Consider the following 19,162-nt stretch of genomic DNA (forward strand, 5'->3'; position numbering starts at 1 on the left):
AGGATCCTCGAGGGTGCATGGGAGTTCGCCCAACCAGTCCACATGTGTTTTGTGGACTTGGAGAAGGCGTTCGACCGTGTCCCTCGGGAGGTTCTGTGGAGGGTGCTTCGGGAGTATGGGGTGCCGAGCCAACTTATAAGGGCGGTTCGGTCCCTGTATCACCGATGCCAGAGTCTGGTCTGCATTTCCAGCAGTAAGTCGGATTCGTTCGCAGTGAGGGTTGGACTCCACCAAGGCTGCCCTCTGTAACCAATTCTGTTCAAAACTTTTATGGACAGAATTTCTAGGCGCAGCCGAGGCGTTGAGGGGGTCCGGTTTGGGGACCTCAGCATCGCGTCTCTGCTTTTTGCAGATGACGTAGTGCTGTTGGCTTCTTCAGGCCGTGATCTCCAGCTCTCGCTGAAACGGTTCGCAGCCGGGTGTGAAGGATGAGGGTCAGCACCTCCAAATCCGAGTCCATGGTCCTCAATCGGAAAAGGGTGGAATGCCCTCTCCAGATCGGGGATGAGATCCTGCCCCAAGTGGAGGAGTTCAAGTATCTTGGAGTCTTGTTCACGAGTGAGGGGAGGATGGAGCGCGAGATCGACAGGCGGATCGGTGCAGCGTCGGCAGTAATGCGGACCCTGTACCGGCCCGTTGTGGTGAAGAGAGAGCTGAGCCAAAAGGCAAAGCTCTCAATTTACCGGTCGACTTACGCTCCTACCCTCGCCTGTGATCACGAGCTATGGGTCGTGACTGAAAGAACGAGATCCCCGGATACAAGCGGCCGAAACGAGTTTTCTCCGCAGGATGTCCGGGCTCTCCCTTAGAGATAGGGTGAGAAGCTCGGTCATCCGGGAGAGACTCGGAGTAGAGTCGCTACTCCTCCACGTTGAGAGGAGCCAGATGAGGTGGCTCGGGCATCTTATCAGGATGCCTCCTGGACGCCTCCCTGGGGAGATGTTCCGGGCATGTCCCACCGGTAGGAGACCCCGGGGACGACCCAGGATGCGCTGGAGAGACTATGTCTCTCAGCTGGCCTGGGAACGCCTTGGGATCCCCCGGGATGAGCTGGATGAAGTGGCTGGGGAGGGGGAAGTCTGGGAGTCCCTCCTAAAGCTGCTGCCCCCACGACCCGACCCCGGATAAGCGGAAGAAGATGGATGGATGGATGGATGGATGGATGGATGGATGGATGGATGGATGGATGGATGGATGGATGGATGGATGGATGGATGCCTAATGATTCCAAAACTTGCCTCTTACCAAAAAAGTAACATTTTTCCTATCAAAAGACCTACACAAATTTGAAAATTATAATCCTTATTTTGTTTTTCTCCACTAATTTCTAATTTTCTTTGAGTGATTCTGTCATGGATTGGATGGGGCAGGGCGACCAAATGCAGCTTGGACCAAGGTTTATTGGAGAAACTCAAAAACAGACTCGGCAAAGTGACATGACTTAACAAAATAACTAGAGGACTAACCGACAGGGATGTGACACAAAGGACATGAAGACATTAAACGGCAACAGGAACTAAAAAGACATCAAGACAACAACACACACACACACACTCACACACACACACACACACACACACACACACACAAACACACAACACACACACACAATGATCCGACGGGGCATGAGGGGCAGACAGGACTTATATACACACACACGACAGGTAACAAGAGGCAGGTAAGAATAATCAAACTAATCATGGGCACACAGGAGGGGAGGGGCGAGCACACAGACAGAAACCAAGACAACAGAGACACATAGTAACACGGCTGAGGATGAGACGTGACAGTACCCCCCCACGAAAGGACGGCTCCTGACGTCCCAAATACCGAAACCCCCACGTGGCGAACGGGGTGGCAGGGGGGAAGCGCACCAGTCCAAATGGCCTCACCGGCCATGGCAAAGTCCTAACCGCAGCCGGAGGCAACTCTGGGGACATGAACCGCAATCGGCGGCGACTCTGGGGACACGAACCGCAATCGGCGGCAACTCTGGGGACACGAACCGCAATCGGCGGCAACTCTGGGGACATGAACCACATTCAGCGGCAACTCTAGGGACACGAACCGCAATCGGCGGTAACTCTGGAACACGAACCGCAATCGGCGGCAACTCTAGAACACGAACCGCAATCGGCGGCAACTCTAGGAACACGAACCGCAATCGGCGACAACTCTGGAACACGAACCGCAATTGGCAACAACTCTAGGGACACGAACCGCAATCGGCGGCATACGAAAAGTCAGAGCCGCAATCGGCGGCGTTTGGAAGTCCGGACCGCGAACAGCGGCATTTGTGAGGCGGGGCTGTGCACAGCTGGATTGAAGTCTGGCGACGGTCGCGGGTCCGGCTACGATGGGGTGGGGCCCGATGGTGGCCGCGAGTCCTGATGGCGCCGGAAGAAACTCCGATGGCGGCCGCGGGTCCGGTGTCGCGGTTGCGAAGTCCGATGACGGTCGCGGAGCCGATGGCGCCGGGAGGAACTCCGATGGTGACGTGACAGATTCAAACAATTTTAAATTTAGACTGTTCAGCTCATGCCCACCAATTTCAAAACATCCCACTTACCAAAAATTCAACATTTGTGCCAGTACAAGACCCACAAAAACATTCAAACATTTATTTTGTGTGTAACTGTGGACAAACGCAGGAAGCGCGGTAGCCAGCCTGTCACGAAGGCAGGACAACCATGTGCAACATGGACTATTTATTTAGGGAATGTGAAAAGATGAAAAGGGAGGCTTGAAAGTCAGCAGAGCGGATCCATGAGGCGACTGACAGAGCAGGTGTTGCAGATCAGGCAAACGGGGATAAGTTGGTATGCGTGCGTGTGTCAAGGCAGACAACCAGCCAGGTAGGAAAAGTGTAAAAGGGAGACGAGAACGCCAGCCGAGCGGGTGCACGAGGTGACTGGCGAGCCGGTCAGTGAGCTTGCGTCGTGCGTCTTGGTGGCATGTCATTACACAGAGGATCAGGCACACGGGAATGAGGTGGCAAGCGTGCGTGTGTCAAAGCAGACGAAACAGCGTAGACTGACCGGCGACGAACAGCGTCTATACACACACCCTAAACAGTGGGTAACACGGTACAGGTGGTGGCAATCACCGCCGGTTAGCACGCCCAGTTCCATATGGGCGACGCGCGGAGGGTGACAGTCAGCCAACAGGGCGAAAGTGGAGATGTGACAGACAAAGGAAATATTCACCGCCATGCAGAAAGAGTCAGGACATCACGAATGAGCGCTCACAGCAATGAGCATCACTGAGCACAAGCACAAGGTGTGCGGCTGGCATTGGGACGGCAGTGCTTCTTTCCCCTACGTGCACGGCACAGCGGCAATGAACCCTGATAGCGCGGGGTGTGCCTTTGAACAATGTCCGTCACTGCGGACGTGACTGAGTTCAAGCACAGGAGGCGGCAGCCAGGCATGTGCACCAACCGGTCGGGAGTACCGACTAGGGACATGTGAAAATATTACGTTTTTTTGATTCATCGACTGTAAAGGTACAATACATGCACAAAACAGTGTTATTAAGGGAATAATAAAAGGTTTATGTAGCTACAAAAAGTTTGGGGGATGGTTTAAAACGCTTTAATATTGTATACTGGACCACAATGCAACAGAAGATTCATGTGCAACCGTGACTCACTTTTGTTTCACTTGGCATAATTTCCCCAGGGTTAGTGTAATGTGGTAATTCTGAGGTTGGATACTGCAATGCTTTGCGAGGTAAACCATGCTTTTAATTGACCTGCAATACACCCATGCACTCGAGCGGTCAACAAGAAACACTATGTTTTGGGAAATTAAATCCAGTGATTCCTCGCCACTTGGCGCTTCACCTATTGCAGCCTTGGTGCATTGCCGTTTTTTAGGAAAACAATTATTGCGGATATATTCGATGCATCGCGGCTTTTTGCAGCGTCACTTGGCGCCCATATGCCCATATGATTTTACAGCACAATATTGGCCGGTAAAGAGGAGACCAATGAGAACAGTATCCTTGCCGTTGATTGGCTGACACACAGACGAGGCTTCGTCTGCTTGACGGGTGCCGTGATTGACTGACAAATATAAGCGTCTTGCCTGCGCAATTCGAGTTTCTGTGCTACAGTACTAGATTCTTTGCAAATGAATCGTTTTCATGGAGCCTGCGAGAAAATGAAACATTCATCAGTGAGGGAACATTTTGATCTCATTTCCCCAAATAAGGTGTTCTTTTGTATGGTGCCCTATTTCATTGAAATTTGCATTTATCTATTGCATTCCCTTTCAAGGTGTGCCTGATGGTCAAGTGGTTAGGATGCAGAGCTTTCACTGCCCGCTCCCTGGGTTTTATTCCCGGTCAGGGAACAATATACAGCCATAGGGGAGCACATGTCAGTCTATTGTAATTTGGAAGATAATATTGTTATTGAATCAAAACCAATAACTACCCCCTCAGTTGCACAAGCCCTCCTCTTTACTGTTCACAAGCACAATCACAAGTACAAGTATTCTTCTTCCATGAGCACATCAGTCTTTCCTTGTTAAAACACAGCAGCATTTCAAAACAAAATCTGTTCTGTCAACTTTTAGTGTCTTGACAGACATTAATGGTATTCATTTACATATTGAAACACAATATTCCACCTCCTTCAATGTTACACGTAAATGCACATACAGAAATAAATCGTATTCATTTTGGTAAGGCTACATGAAACAAAATATGAAGGTGAATGTAATTCTCATTAATGGAATAAATTAGTCCTTTTGACCAGCAGGGGAGTTTGTGTGCACATGAAGCCTCGAGAAATGAACTTATTTGCAAATCGTTTGGTGGGAAAGCCTCAAACCCCAAGGAAGCCTCATGTGCCCATCACTACTGACCACGGTTTATCTCAGCCTCTGCAGTCGCGCTACGTTGCCAATCTTCCACTTAGTTCACATCAGCACAATCAGCAGCATCTCTGATTTGCACTTTGTTGTTTCACGAACAAGGCAGGACAACCAAATGCAACGCGGGCCCAGACATAGTTTAAAGGAGACAAGGAGGGCTGGAATGTTGGGCTCACACAAAGTTTAAAGCAGACAAGGAGGACTGGAATGCCGGCAGATCAGGATGACGAGGCAATCTGACGAGCCGCTCAGTGACCACGCATCCTGCATCATCGAAGCAGATGGGCATAGCAAGCTCGTGGTCGAGGACAGGCAGAAGGTTGAGCCAAACAGAGTTCAGAGCAGATCATAAAAACAGGCTTGCCACCAGGGACGGTAAAGGGCTCAACATGGTTTCCTCCGCTGTCACCATAAGTTGTTAAAAAATGAATAATATAATAAAACATAATATAATGCGTATCTGTCCTGTGGTCTACGGTTTTAATGCAATTTTGGTGTATATTTGGATCATTTTCATAGTCAAAATAGCTGTATTTCTTGTTCAAATAACAAGGGGAGACGAGAATCATGGAGGCTGAGGCAGTGACAGGTAGTGCCTCTCAGGGCGTGCGTGTGAGAGTGTGCACCACTCACACACTGTACTGAGCGCGTGCAAACGGCACGTGCTTGCAGTCAGCGGGAAAATACGGGCCTCGGGGCAGCCAGTAGTTTTGCCTCAAAGATGGGGCGATAGTGAGCCTGCGGCTAATAGTTCACGACACGAGTAAATGCGAGAGTAAATTAAGAAGAAAAAAAAGAAAAGAAAAACAACCAACAACATTCGGTGCTAAAGCGTTGCTATTTGGCTTTATTTCCCCTGAAAATGGAGCATATAATCTCGAAGATAAGAAATTTTTCAAAACTTGACTTTCAGTCAAAGCAAGAAATCATAAGTAAGGGAAGACCAACGCCAGATTTGCGAGGATTACGGTAATTTCCGGACTATAAACCGCGACTTTTTTCCAAAATTTTGGACCCTGCGGCTTATAGTCAGGTGCGGCTTATATAAGATTATTTTCGTGATTTTTGTGATGACTTGATCACTTTTACTCTTAACACTATTATATACAGTAAAAGCTACAAAACAAACTGACAACTAACTCGTTTTCAAATCAGACGAGTAAAAACTGGTCAAATATTTTAAAAAAGATATTAAAAGTGAAGACATTTTGCAATTCTAGTAATGACACACGAATTTGATGCACAATTTGTCTTCGCGGGCCACATAGAATGATGTGGCGGGCCGTATCTGGCCCCCGGGCTTTGAGTTTGACACCTGTGCTCTAAACCCTTTCTCTTACTCTGCCATGTCACTCAGAGATTACACAAAGCAGTGGCGCTGTTTGGCCCATCTGCATTGTATTAAAACCCAATCAATCAGCATTTAAATTCAATTCTTCTGACATTTTGAGACCAAAAACAAGTTGTAATGAATATGAACTTTTAATGCATTTTATTCAGAAGGTTACTTTGAACCTTAAAGGGCTAGAGACACCGGTATATATAAATCGGTTTTAGTTAGCTTATGGGCTTATAAATATAAATTGACGCTCGAAACAACGAAAAGGAAGCTGTTGCTCTGAAAAATATAATTTAAATTTGCCGCACAGACGAGTTTGACTGCACCGAGCCGCCAGCCGGAAGTGACGTCTCATGACGTCTCAAGTTGTACGCTATTAGCTTCAGTGAATGAAAACAAAAAGAGAAGAGGGGCCAGCGCGGAGACGTCGGGCCAGGTTTGCGGCCAACCCAGCTCGCCTAGCCGTGCCTTCCATTATCCTGGCGTATGTTCGTTCGCGGGACGACAAGATGGGTTGAGTTCGCCTGATAGGATCCACGAACCGGACAGTGCGTGCCTGCTGTGTGCTCGTGTTCACAGTGGCCTGGTTGACTGTCATGTTTCCGGACTCTGCTGTGCATCGGGAGCGGCTAGCGTGCTATCGCTCTTATTGTTCATCTTCTTGTTTTAATTTTCCTGTGTTGTTTACTTGTATGTGCATTGTGAACTCTGTCTTATCTTTCCGGACTCTGCTGTGCATCGGGAGCGGCTAGCGTGCTTTCACTCTTATTGTTCATCTTCTTGTTTTATTTTTCCTGTGTTGTTTACTTGTATGTGCGTTACACAATATTACAATGCACTAGGCTTTGATGTCTATTCATATGCAAATGAGTTAGGGGTCATACAATTTTATGACCTTTTTATGACTTGTTATGGTATCATATATCACCCTCTTTTGAATTGTGGCGGGGTTGGGGGCATCAAGATGGCGCCAGTCGTGACGGCGCCATCTTTGACTGTCGCCATTTTGGTTTGCTGGCGCCATTTTTAAGATGTGGATATGTATGGGCATGTATTTCTATGAATCAAGACAGGTGCAGCACCTGAGCTATCTTTGCTAAAAGCCCTCTGAGCTAGCTTTGCTTCCGGCCCGTACGTGTGAGATTGAAGGGAGCCTTTTTGTTGAGAAGGCGAAGGGAGGGGGTGTTTGTGTCAGAGTGGAGGGTCACGAGAGGGAGGGGGGTGTTTGTGACAGAGGCGGCATTACAGGTGCCAAAAGTTATCTGAAAGAGAAAAAATCAAGGTGTTGTCGCATATAATTTGAGAAACAATAGCTCAGCCAAAGCTATCTGAAAGCGAGAGACGCATGTAATTTGGCAAACATTACTTTAGAGGATCAAGGTTTTTTTTTTTTGTTGAGAAAATCATTGAAGTGTCGTTAGCATGCTGCCACAGGTATCTGAAAGATAAAAAAAAAGCAAGGTGTTGATGCATAATTTGACAAACAATAGTGGAGTCGGCATTACTGGGGCCAAGTGGAACCGTTTAACTTTGGAGGGAGACAGACGAAGGCCTCTGTTTTTTATGAAGGCTGTCTAAGTTTAAAACGTATCCTGATTTAAAAAAAAAAAAAAAAAAAAACAAAAAAAAAAAAAAACAAACACGTAATACACAGAGGTGTGGTTTGGGAGAAGGGCCGGACCTGCTGTTCATATATTTACGTGAGAGTATCGTGCTGATAGTTCATAGAAAAGAGCTAAAGCTGTGGTGTTAAACTGCAAACCTGAAGCTCAAATCATGATAGCAGAGACACCGGTCAGTATCCATCTTTGCTGTAAAGGCCCTGACGGTTTGCTAGACGCGCCTAGGAAGAAACAAATGTATCTAAGACGTATGCAACAAAGGCCTACAGAAAAACTTGAGCGGAGCTGGCATCTAACACCAGAGACTCTATGGGAATTAAATTTTTTTTACGAGACTGGTGAGTTGTCTTTATAAGAAACCAAGAGAGCTCTGGATCAAACAACAGCAACTATGAGCAAGCCCATGCGTTTGGTACTCTGAACTCGAATGATTGGGGTGTTTTAAATCAACTCCTGCCAGAGGTTTTGACTGAATTTCTCAATGAATACGGGTTAGAAGGTGAGCAACTTGGATTTCAAAAATCACAGCCGGCGGGAGATGTTTTTTCCGGCTGAAAGTTTCTCCTCAAACTGTTGATGGGGCAGAAGATGGAGAGCTAATCGATCTAATGTTTCTAAAACTTGAAGTGTTTAACAGCGAATGTGGACTTTTCCAGACAATTTTGAATATACCATTAACAATGTGGTATGAAAAGATGCAAGCATATGGGGAGAGTATTACGGGGCTTTTTCTATCAAGGCGTGTCTGGACAAACGTCGTCGGAGTGAAACGTAAACTGGCTTTAGATTAACCCTTACTAAAAAATTAAGTTTAAACTACCCCCCTTCTCAACACACTAGACTGTTCCTCCTCCTCCTACCCCCTCTTTTTCTCACCTGCAGTCACAGAAAAGGTGGAGTTATAGTCATTAGCATAACTATCTAAATTGTATAAGAACGGGCTTGCAGACGTCTCTTTCACACACGCACGTACAAGAGAAAGAAGATGGCCCAAAAAATGCTTGCCAGAAGACTTTTACCACGTTTTGCACCTATGGGCATCACGTTCTGGTCAAGCCCTGACAACTCTGATGCAGAGTCAGATGCTGCTGACGATGGGAGCACAGCTTTCGTAGCGTCGCCACGACCGACGCCAGCGGGGCCTGAGACATGGGCGGAAAGGTTTGAGATTCTTCCACTACCTACACCCGACCCAAGCGAATGCATGTCACCGATCTGCCTCGACGATCTGCAACCCGATTCTCTCTATGGAGCTTTGCCATCAACTTTTGACGTGTTTGAAACCCCTGAAACCTCGGGGCAGCAACAGCAGGAGGAGCAGCATGAACCGTGGTCCTCGTCACGAGCCATCGAATTGTTTGATGACGCCTGCGCACGCTATCCTGAAAATGGCATGGATTTGCCATGCTTGTCTGCTGCCGACATTAGAGTCTTACTCAGAGAGACAGAAGCAGAGGTACCCTGTGATTTTGAGGAGGCTGACGACACGATCGTTGACACTCCGATGGTCCTTGAGTTTGGGGTCGTTCCTCCGATGACCTTGACGCCTGTGAGAATCAACACACAGCAGGACACGGAGGCTGGCGACACGATCGTTGACACTTCGATGGTCCTTGAGTTTGGGGCCGTTCCTCCGATGACCTCGACGCCTGTGAGAATCAACACACAGCAGGACACGGAGGCTGACGACACGATCGTTGACACTCCGATGGTCCTTGAGTTTGGGGCCGTTCCTCCGATGACCTCGACGCCTGTGAGAATCAACACACAGCAGGACACAGAGTATAATATGACGATAGAGCCTCTTAAATGGTTGGTGATTGAAGACTACACACGCCTGAAGCTGATGGTGGTTCATCTTTTGTATGATGCCTTAATGAAGCATGCTAAATCTAAGTGTGACGGATGTGCTCTTGATGATCTTAGCCAAATGCACCATACGTGCCTGTATATTGAGGATCGAAACTTTTATTTATACGCGAATTACGAAGCAGTGACGGCTGAGCTGTGCAATGCTGACTTCCTCCACACGTTGTCGACAATGTTTTTCTATTTTAAAACCTCTGCATCGCTTATAAACATTCGCAATTCTGTTTCTGCCATTCTACATGACCTAGCTCATGAAGGCAAGATCTTCACACGGCTCCGTGCGATAAAACAAGAAGCGGGTGACGCTGTTCTGAGTAGCAACGAAGTCGCTCTATTATTTAGAACGTTTGGAAAAACACAATGGGAGGTTTTGTGAAAAAAATGTGGAGCCAATTGATGACTTTCCTAACAGTACTTTTAGATTTAACAGGGGGGCAGCTAAAGAAGTTTAAAACTCTAATAGGGTCCAAAGTAACACCATCTATGTTATCTTCATTCATGCGTTATGTTAAACCTTAGGATTTATAGAAAAACATTTTTTTTACCATGTTTTACACTTGTTTCTGTTTATTAGTAATGTTTTTTTTAAGAAGTAGTTTGATTTTTTCTGTAATAAACTATTGTGACCGTTTCTCTGTGTTTATTCAATGGCGAGAGATGTCTTCAGAGACTCTATTATTGTGCTATGAATCCTGCTAGTTTTGGGGGAGAGACACGCCTACACAGAGGAAAAAAAAAGGCAAATCGAAAGCGAAAGTCCGCCCAAAGCAGCAGTGCGTTCGGACCTCTCATCTCGCGCGTTTACTAACCTCGACTTAATCCCCCGCAAGGGGGATTAAGCACAAGGTGCAAGATAAGAACTTTATGGACGTAACCGAGGTGCTGGTGTCCACTTTCACCAAGGACAAAGCTCCAGCCGTGGTCTCCGAATTGCTCATCACCATTAAGTGCGCGACGAGGCCGAAAAGCTCGGTAAATTCATGGGTTGTGTCAAACCTTAGGATTTATAGAAAAACATTTTTTTACCATGTTTTACACTTGTCTCTGTTTATTAGTAATGTTTTTTAAGAAGTAGTTTGATTTTTTCTGTAATAAACTATTGTGACCGTAAAAGTGACTGTTTCTCTGTGTTTATTCAATTCAAAATCGCGAGATATCATACCTGTTTGTTTTATTAACAGCGTCACAATCTGATATCCATCAGAACTTACCTAACAATGGGTGGCGACAGGTGTCTTCAGAGACTCTATTATTGTGCTAAGAATCCTGTTAGTTTTGGGGGTGAGAGACGCCTGCACAAAGCAGCGATTATTAGCTGTAAAAACACTAACATTAAAAAAGTGAAAGCTTTTTTATCCGATCAGGACGCGTACACTTTACACAAACCAGCCAGAATAACTTTTCCTAGAAATAAAGTTTTTGTTCGAGGTCCTATGAGACAATTCCAAGCAGATTTGTGCGATATGCAATCACTAGCACGCTACAACGATGGATATAAATATTTACTAACCATAATCGATATCTTCTCGAAACGTGCATATGTACGTGTTTTGAAAGCTAAAACAGCTACACAGGTCACCAAAGCATTTGAAGATATCCTGACAGTTAGCGGTTCACCATTACGCCTTCAAACAGATAAAGGGGTGGAGTTTTTTAACAAACATTTCCAGAAATTAATGAGAAAGCACAATATTACACATTTTTCCACCGCCTCGGACACTAAAGCGCAAACGATCGAAAGATTCAACAAAATGTTAAAAACGCGCATGTGGAGGTGTTTCACAGCTAAGAACACACAACGATACGTGGATGTAATTCAGGATTTTATTGTCAGTTATAACGACAGTTTTCACAGCAGTATAAAAATGACACCGAACGCTGTAAACGAAGGGAATAAGGATACCGTTTTCACCAACCTGTACGCCAAAAATCCTTTCCGACGGGGGTACAAGTTCCGGTTCACACCGGGTGAAACTGTGAGAATTTCCAAAATAAAAGGCAATTTTGAAAAAGGTTATTTACAAAGTTACACGGATGAAATTTTCAGAATAAGACAACGTCTCCACCGTGTTCCTCCCGTCTATAGAATATCGGACTTGGATGGTATGCCTGTAGAAGGTAGCTTTTACGAAGAGGAATTACAAAAAGTAAAAATAAAAAAAATAAAATTTTTCGCATACAGAAAATTCTTAAATCACGTACTGTGGCAGGTAAACGCGAGTCCCTCGTCCACTGGGTAGGCTGGCCAGCCAAATTCGACAGTTGGGTACTCACAAAGAGTATTAAAAACATCTGACGATCTCTAAAACGGCCATTCTGTGGAAATTACAAGATGGGTGAACACCAGAGAGAATTCTACGTCACATTAGCGTCAAATGCCAGTATACACCTTTTTAGCTCAAACACCCTCACAGAATTTAAAACCGAACTAGCTCAACATATCAATCTAAAAGGTTCGTGGGAGGTCGCTTTATGTGAGATTTCATACATCAACTCAATACCCACCATTCCTGAGAAAAAACTTCTATCTAAAACAACCTAAAAATCCGCCCCCTAGAGGTGATACGTTTCAAGACGACTCAGAAACTCGACATATGCTTAAAACAAAAGGAGGTGTTTATCAAAATCATGACTCGTTAGCTTTGGACATTCAAACTCTATTAACTAAAGCGAGTAACAAAAAGATTGACGTCCGATTTGATCAACACAAACAGAGGTTCATGTTTTCGGGTGAAGAAGGATTGAGAATTATGTTCAAGAGCCCCCTGTCGTACATTGTCGGAATGACCCCCGAGCATTGGCTGTCACTCAAACCGGAAGGCGTTTTGCACGCACCAACACTACATTTCCCACAATGCAACGGTAGCCCGCGATGTCCCTGCAGCTCGCACAAGCGGCTTCATTATTCATCAGTAGTCAGAGCAGAGTTCAACTTTCTGATACCCCCCTCCTCAAAAATGGCTAAACGTAAGGTGGACGCTGAGAACAGGGGGTTTCAGGCCAGGTGGGAGGCAGAGTACATGTTTACGAAGGTAAGAGGCAAACCTGTGTGTCTTCTGTGTGGAGAAAATGCGGCTGTAATGAAAGAATTAAATTTAAGAAGGCACTATCAAACGTCTAAGAATGACACAGACCAAGACAAGAATATGGAATATGAACAAAAGCTACAGAAGGTGGAAGAATTAAAACGAGGCCTTAAGTCCAGACAGGCTATGTTCACGTATGCTAAATCACAAAGCGAGGCTGCTGCCAAGGCTAGCTTTATTGTGGCAAAAGAGATCGCCAAATCAGCCCGGCCCTTTGCAGAAGGAGAGTTGATCAAAAACGGGTTTTGAGCCTCAGAGCCTAACCCCGAACATTGATGAACTTGTACAAACAATGAGACACCTCTAAGTATCAGGCTCAGCCTCAGACAAGTGAGCATCACAGAACAGTAACGTATTTTCCGTTTTTTAATTCGGTTACATTTTTACATTTGTTTCTACAAGACGTGATTTTTCTTTGAAGAAAGTATTGTTTTGTCTGTGTGCTGTAAATTTTTGAATTTTATTTATTTATATTTATTTTTCAGTTGAATGGACCAAGGGAAAATTGCAGATAAGAGCCATGAGAAAGAATACAACTGATTTGATTATTTTTTTATTTTACGATTTGAAAGCAATGATCAGTAGATCATAGAGCAGCACAATAATACATTTTCAGTTTATAATGCATGCACTTTTACTTATGCATTTATGTTGATATTAAGAAACACATTTTGTTTTTAAAACAATTGAATTTTTTGCTGTTTGGCTGTTGAAAATGTTTTCCCTTCAGTTACTGACAGAGCCATAACAAAATATTGCCATATTCATTTAATCATTAAATAATGTACACTGTGTTAGGTCTTAGTTCAAAAGGCTATGTGCAATCATTCCGATATATTTTAATAAACATTGAACCAGTCCGGCCCTCGGCTTGTAGCAAATTTGTTTTTTTGGCCCTCGGTGTGTTTGACTTTGACATCCCTGGCGTAAACGCACAACATCCTGCCGACAGACGGGCTGGATCTTATTTTATGTTCATCTACACAGACGTAATACATCATCAAACAGTTGGTGACACGTACGCGCCTATGCTTAGAACTTTACCTCTTGAAGGTAATTATGGTGATATTGTAAACAAAACTTTTAACCCGGTATACTATTTAGATGTGTGCAGAAGCCACATTGAAACCATTTCGGTTTACCTGCGAACAGACCAGAACAACCCGATAGATTTCAAAAACGGGAAGGTCATTCTCACTCTGCATTTTAGATCGAAATAATAATAAATTAAAAAAAAATAAAAATAAAAAAATAAAAAATAATAAAAAAAAAAAGACGTCATCGTCAATGCATCCTGATTTGTATCGTTTTGTTGATTATTATGAAACACAAGTGGGGGGCTCGTTTCAAGCCGGTTTTGCAGGGGCGCCGGTTCAGTACGGACGAGGGATAGGGTCTATTTTTGCAAAATTATTTCGTTTCGTGATGCCTATGTTCAAAAACGGGTTTAATTTGGCGAAGCCGCATCTTCAAGCCGCCGCTAAAAACATAGCAACGGATGTAGCGGGGCGCGTCATTCAAAGAATCCACCAGAAACAAGGCCCCGAGCAAGAAGGTTCCGGGCTAGCTGTATTGTCACGTGGGCGATTGCAACCTGGGGGGCGGAGAAAAAGGAGCGTTAAAAGAAAAAGGCGCTCCACCGGTCTCAGGCCAGTTGTCAGGAAAAAGCGGAGAAGACGTAAGACAGATATTTTCTCTTAAAAAATGGCCCTTCTACATTTTAAAAGTCAAGAGGCGACGCTATCAAGTCTAGATCTCTTTAGTGCGCCCCTGACACAATTCTCTATAGAAGATAGCTCATATGTCGAATTTCAACCGTTATCAGCAATCGTGGACCAAGGACCAATAGAATTTTATATACCGGGGGACGGCTCAAAATATTTAGATTTATCCGACACTTTACTACATCTCCGTGCAAAGGTGACGCGTAGAGATGGGACAAATATTCAACCGCAGGAGCAAGTCGGCATCGTGAATTTCCCTATAAACACAATTTTTAATCAATTAGATATTTCGTTGAGTGGACGGTTAATCTCACAATCTAGTGCCACGCATGCCTACAGATCCATCATCGAGCTGCTGTTAAACTTTTCAAACGATTCTTTGGAGTCACAATTCACAGCAGGAATGTTCGCAAAAGACAGTAGGGGGCGTATGGACTCCATTTCTTTCGAAGAGGGCGTGGCTAACGCCGGTTTTGTGCGGCACGCACAACAGATTGCCGGCTCACGTGAATTTCATCTTATGGGACCGCTTCATGGAGATATTTTCTTCTCCGAACGCCATCTATTGAATAATGTGGATTTGCGTTGTCAAACGCACCTCTCGGATTAAGGTGCCCCCGGCTTCCCAGTAACGGGTTTGTTTTAGCCGGGTTCGGAGATTCGTCCGTAATCTAACCACCCGAGTTAAATTAACTCCTCCGGAATCAATCTAATTTCTGTACGACGCCAATCCCTCTCAAGTCACCCGAAGCTCGTGCCGAGTAACTCAATTCGAGGCAGGACTTCGAAGTGACCGCATCGTATTGATGGCTCCCCGCTAATGTTTGAAGTTCTTATTCGTTACGGATATTTTTTAGATGTCTTTGTTAAGACCTCAGGGATTCGTTTGTATAGCGCACCCAAGCACTAGTTTTGCCGAAGTAAATGTTGATATGGGTCCGTTCCACTTGGTCGCTCATGCAGCGAGCCGACCAACTTTTTTATTCGAAAGAGAATCGAATTAATAAAAGTGTGACAATAATAGCATTTAAGAAGAAAATTAATGCACCCTATATGATTAATTCTAACTTCGTATACGTAGATCTAGCACTTGACCGTCGGAGTTCTTCACCCCACTTAATTGCTTCGAAGAGAATAGCGACTTTCTTAAACCGAATAAAAATGTCGTGCTGTCTTTAGATTTGCCCAATAATTAATTTGGAAGGCAAGTCTATTTTTTGATCGTGTCCTATTTAACTTTTGACGCGGCCCGACAAAAAGGGGAACTGGGCCGCGCCCGACGGACAATCGAAATACTTTTATCCTCCACCAACTTCACTGATTTATTTTAATCATCGTCGTTATGTTATTTAAAGGAAGTAAATTCTCAACCGAATTCACTTTCAACGAACTCAACTCTTCCGTTAAATATTTACGAAAGTTATTTAATTCTCTAACTTGCTCAGAGTTACTTTTTACGCGGCCCGTCAAAAAGGGGAAGCGGGCCTGAGCCTTTCAAATAGTTAAATAACTTTCCGTTTTACACAAAATAATAATCCGATTTAAACACTTCCGTTAATTTATTTTATTTAAATCGGCCCCAAACCATCGGTTGCATATTTAGCACAAATCCGCGCACAACGAAGTAAGTAATATACAAAACACATTTATTGAAGAAACATGGAATAGAATTACAAATCTCAATTACCCCAGAAACTGAACAATTTCACTCACTGATACCCGTGTTAATAAAATCATTCAATCCCAGAACAATTCGATTGCAAAACACAGTTCATAAAAAAGGGAAGAGGTAATTACCAGCTGCGTGCTATTTTTGGTGAAAGCAAAGTCGAGTGATCAGTTCGATCTTGCTTCTAAAATCCAAATTAAAGAAACAGGCTGGCCACGAGGAATCCGGCGGCCCGATGACTATTCCCCCCTCTCGCTAAAATACATAAAAAATATAAATCCCTCTCACCTATTCCTCCTATAAAGTTGTCCAGTCCAATTTTTGGGAGTAAATCCAAGTTAATTTCAGTCCAGCGATCCTGCGTCTCACACAAAGATCTTCGGGACTTTGGAAAAAATCTTGAAACTCCTCCGGGCCTCTTCACGTATAAGCGCTCTTTTGGGGGAGAAAAGCCCCGAAGCTGCTCTTGCAGGACCTTTTTATAGACCTCTCCGTCCCCCCCCTCCCCTTTCCTTTCTCCTGGACTTTCCCTATAGGGTAAGACTGCCCAGTTTTCCCACGCCTATAGAAGGGACTGGCCAGCTTTCTCACGCCTATAGAGGGAACTGGCCAGTTTTCCCACGCCCATAGAGGGAACTGGCCAGCCTCCCCACGCTTTGTTATCTGTGGCCTTCAGCAGCTGTTTCCGCCCTGACCACGCAGTACTTTCCACCAAATGCACAGCTAGTGGTAAAACCTTTCACTTCCCCTTTTCACCCTTGACCTACTTTCTTAAACAATTTCGAATTGACAAATAATATTGCTTAAAGCGGTTACAGAATACATTTTTAGCCAAGCAAAGAAATCAAAAAATAAAAATCACATAATAAAAATCTCATTTGTGCTTCTCCAAACAATTTATGTCACGCCACTATTCTCATAGTGACGGGTCTTTTGATCGAAATGACAAATAATATTGCTTAAAGCGGTTACAGAATACATTTTTAGCCAAGCAAAGAAATCAAAAAATAAAAATCACATAATAAAAATTTCATTTGTGCCTCCATGCGTGACTTACACTCTGACACCGTGTTCCTCTTTTCGATTTTAACTGGTTTAGCTTATTCTGGCCCCTCTTTTGGTCTCACGTTTTGGTCTGGCGCCATCTTTTGGACAAATTTGGAATTTCAGCTCTGCCAATTTATTCCTGTGACCAATCCATATTCTACCATTGGCACCATCTCTACCCCCATGTTACATGACACCACCTCCTTGGATTGAAAAACAGGTATAAATTTTCTCTGCTCACTCCCCCCTCGTTACGAGCTAAGCAGTCATGTCGTCGTCTCCGTCTGAGATATTCACAACCTCAGCGGTTGTTGAAGTAGGGCAGGCCGCTGCCATATCACCTTGTCTGGCGATCTCTGCGAGGGCGTTGATCAGGCGCGACAACCGACCAGAAGCGTTGTCGTCGTCAGCGTGGTCCTCCACCGCGTGGGCTCTCAGCACCGGTGGCGTTGAATCCCCTGTGGCCACACTCTCGACATCTGCTTCCTCATCCTCAGCCCCGAGGTCGCTCTCGCGTTCTCTGTCTTGAGCCTCATCGTCGTCCTCAGACTCAGAAGGAGCTGCATCCACATCCAGCGGGCTTATCAGCTGTACGGGGCTGATGGGCGAGTCGAGGGGAGGATCATCCTCGTAGCCAGGCCCTCCATACATACGGCTGTCGTCTGAATCCCGACGCCTCATGCAACCCTCGCCTGGCTCTCTGCACCGGACGTAAGACCCATCCGGGGTCCAATGTCCAACACACCGTCCTCCTCCCCGACGCGCAGGCCGGACAAGCCCCACAGGGGCCTCGCTGGGTATCACCATAGGTCGGTGTGCTCCATATTCCGCGTTCGGGTGGGTGTAAAAGTCAGCCGGGAGAAAGCGATGAGGAGCGCTCACCGCCAGACAGCGCCCACATTGCCAATGCGAAGTGACGCATCGAGTGCCGTTCCGTTGACGCCAGGTCATGTGAATCAAAGGCCAGATGGTGCCGTGGGTTCTTCCTGCTCCTTGCGTGAGAACCGTACATGCTGTTAGGGGCCCTCGAGTTGTCTCGAGCAGAGTCGCGGTGATCATCAACTCCGCACATCCTTCCCATCCGAGATGGTCCAAGCTGGACTGCTCTCCCTCTTTTACATACAGACCGTCAGGGACCAGCCAAGTCAAACTAAAGCCGGCCTGATAACAACAGCTTCCCACATAAGATCTCCCGATCACCCAGGCCAATTTCATATGGCTCATTCCGCACAGGATGCACTTAGGCGCATCCCCAAACCAGTGTACAGTCTGTAAAACATGGAAGCACAAATTTTAACATTTTTCATCAAACAATCACCCCTCTGCCAGCCCCTTGGTATACAATAGGGGGGCTTCTCTGCGGCCGTCCTCCCGCCTCTCGGGGCGGGAGGGGAAAAAAAAACAGAGTATGTAAAAACCAGGTTATCATTGCCCATTGGTCCACCACTTCGATCCAAAGTAACACAGACAATGACCCCCATATCACGCACCAGAGTACGAGTTTGGCCGTACGCCATCTCCACGCGACAGAGGTGCGGGCATGCTGGTCAAGTCCGGCTACCATCTTTATAACATACATGGCCATTCCTATCACCAATATCGCTTCCAATATGACAACCCCGAAAACAACATAATAAACAAAAATTGACACCACTTCCAAAACACTCCACAAAATAAGCAATACAATTTCGGCGATACCTCTGGGTGTATTAGGGTCAACATACATTCGGCCATGCATGTAGACTACAAAAAGACCCAAACCCATCGTGTGTCTTGTGTATAAAAATCTCAAAATCAAAACCTTGAATATTGATATGACCAAAATCACGGGGCGAGTGAGTTGTTGCAAATCCCAAGACCCAGAACAGCAGTAGGCTGTCCAGATACTGAATAAAACCCAATATTGAACTTCGTTACTCACTCTCA

Source organism: Syngnathus scovelli, chromosome 6, assembly GCF_024217435.2.
Source record: "Syngnathus scovelli strain Florida chromosome 6, RoL_Ssco_1.2, whole genome shotgun sequence".
NCBI classification, from domain to species: domain Eukaryota; kingdom Metazoa; phylum Chordata; class Actinopteri; order Syngnathiformes; family Syngnathidae; genus Syngnathus; species Syngnathus scovelli.